The sequence below is a fragment of the Euprymna scolopes genome, chromosome 21, assembly GCF_053919585.1.
Source record: "Euprymna scolopes isolate OS-2025 chromosome 21, ASM5391958v1, whole genome shotgun sequence".
Classification (NCBI taxonomy): domain Eukaryota; kingdom Metazoa; phylum Mollusca; class Cephalopoda; order Sepiida; family Sepiolidae; genus Euprymna; species Euprymna scolopes.
Genome location: NC_136502.1, coordinates 35,497,478 through 35,500,468, shown reverse-complemented (window position 1 = coordinate 35,500,468; position 2,991 = coordinate 35,497,478).

Below are 2,991 nucleotides of genomic sequence, written 5' to 3'. Positions count from 1 at the left end.
AGTTGGTAGCAAGATCCCATGACAACTCCACAAACGCCTGTCCAACTTTCTGAAGGCATCACTTGCCCTGCTGATCAGTAACGATACCTCATCATCAAGGCCACCGGACATACTCAGTGTGCTACCCAAGTATACAAACTTACTGACAACTGCTATCCTTGACCCACAAATATAAACTGATGTGCTACCTAAGTATAAAAACTTAGTGACAACCGCTATCTTTGACCCACAGATATAAACTGATGATTCATAGTATGGCATGCCTGGAGCAGGCTGATACAATAAGACAGTTTTATTCAGATTGATAGTCAGGCTCAATGCGCTGCAGGCAACCGCAAAGGCGTCCACAAGATATGATGAGCCACCACATCACAGTCAACAGTCATGGATCATGTTGGTGAGTACTTTTGTAGCTGCATTGAAGCGCCTAATGTTGAACAACCCCAAAAACTCAAAAGCCTAAAATGAGATGCAAAGATTGTTTGAGGCCCACCTTAAAAAATATGAGATAGATGAAAGAACGGAAAGGGAGGGTGAAAGGAGCCGTGGATGGGCGGGGATGCCAAATTGGTCTGGAGTGTGAGGTGTGCGGAAGATTATGCTTGAGCAGAGCTGGGCTGATGAGCCATCAGACTACTCATCAGAGCAGTGGGCCACAAAGCAGTCTGGTGTTGCCAGAGCTAACCTGTGTCAACTGCGAGCAGACGTACAAAACAGCAGGTGGTTTGAAGTGGCATTTGATTATACATAGAAGAGAACATCAAGAACGTGCTGCTAGTGGCGCACATGTCTACACAATGTGTGTCAAGGAATACCAGAGTTTGGCAGGGCTTAAAAGCCACCTTCATGCGGCCCATCACTGAATGTTTTGTGTTTCTATATCAATATTCGAAAATGAATTTGCTGCCATCATATATATATATATGTACATTAACACACAAATATTTATACTATGCAATTCCTATAGCTATGTGCCTAGAAAACAGAGCTATTACACCTGACATAGTGATATGGGACAAGAAGGAAAAAGAAGCAACCTTAGTAGAAGCTTGTGTCTCCACTAGTGCTAAGTTAAACAGAGCTGAGAAGGAAAAGATAACGAAATACCAAGGTTTTATGAACAACATGAAAAGAAACTGGAATCTTAGGAAGATCTCTATCATTCCACCAATTGTAACTGGACTCAAAAACTACCTGACAAATATACCAGGTGAACCAAGTGCAAGAGAGATTCAAACAATTGCAAAAAAAGGACAGTTAGCATCTTTAAAAGATTTCTCAGTTAGAATATATAAGATAGCAGGTGAATGTCTGACATCCGATAGGATGCCCTTACCCCTAGTTTGAACAAACTGATGAGAAAATAAAAAATAGTGAATATATATATATATATATATATATATATATATATATATATATATATATATATTCACTATTTTTTTTTGTTGCTAGCATGTATCAGTCTAAAAGATATCGGGTTGCACATGCAGAGGTTGTTGAATACCGTCTTCTGTGGCTGAATAAATCTATCTTCAATTTACATTGTTGGTTGCAGACATCAAAAGTGAAGGTTAATGTGTCATGTTGGTGGTCTGTTGGATTTTGTTGACTGGCCTCCCTGAATAGTCATTTGGTTTCTGCCTGTTCTGCGATGAACCGTTTTCCAGTGATCAGGCCTTTAAATACCGCTTGTCTCCAGATGTTACGGACTTCAGCTTTGGTTCCCAGCTGGTAGGGTCAATATCACATGCTTTCATGCTGCTTTTGCACATGGCCTATCCAGCATAGTAGTCTTTGGTAAAGGAGGATGTTCATGGCAGGCATACCAACTTTTGCAAGCACAGTATTGTTTTAACTTTGTCTTTCCAAGAATTTCCAAGAATTCTTCACAGATTACAAATGTGAAATGCATAAAGTTTCCATTTTTAATGTTAAGTTGTCTGCTGTACAGAAGGGCGCTGATGACACAGATCATGTTAATGTTCATTTTTGTAGAGATAGCTATGAGATGTTTATTTTTTGTAGAGATAGCTATGAGATGTTTATTTTTCCGCACTCGAATTGCAAATTTTGCAAGAGTGGTGGATGCCTTTTCAATGCGTTTTTTGAGGTTGTAGACTCAAGATATTAGAATCGATGGACTACATCTAAGCACTGGCCATTTATAGTAATGATGGGAGGTGATGAGATTGTTTGGCTCATAACCGGGTTTTTTTTCTGATTGTGAGGCGAAATTCTTTGCAAGCATTGGAAAATCTGTCTGTTTCATTATCTTTGCATGCAGATTCCCATTAATGAAAACAACACAACGCGTACACTTGGTTTACTGGCATCTTATTTTATTCTCACGCCATTTTCTACAATACAAGTCTGTCACCACCAAGGGACGTTACTCATACAACATTGTCCAGTGTCGGAGCAAACACATATCTTATTTGATGCACTTTTTACACCAAATCCAGCAGAGGTGTCCTTGTCGAATTACACGTGCTCATCATACCATCGTGAAATGACTCTATAGACGCTATTCAGGAGCTTAGGAGGGCAGCCAATGAGAGGCAGCATCTCTACTGACTAGTAAGGCCATTGAAGGCAAGGTACAATGGCCTGTTTTATTCTCTGCACTTTTGGAATTGACGTAGGGAGAAAATCATGTCAATGGTGGAACGTTGGAAGCGAAAGCCATATTGTGATTCAGGGTATATTCTCTCAGCAAGAACTTGCAGTCTCACTAGAATAATGCAGACAAACATATATATTAGACTAGTGTGATTAATTTCCCGATGAGAACAGTTTTTGACCATTTTTATATCTTGTTATTACAAAGATTAAAATCAAGATAAAATTCCATTCTGAATCAAAATCCATTACATGATTTTGATTCTTGAAAATATTAAAACAAAAAAGAATCATGTAATAGATCTCTCTCACGACTACATCATATGACGTAAAATCTTTTCTTAGAAGACTCGAAAATCCCCCCCCCCCCCA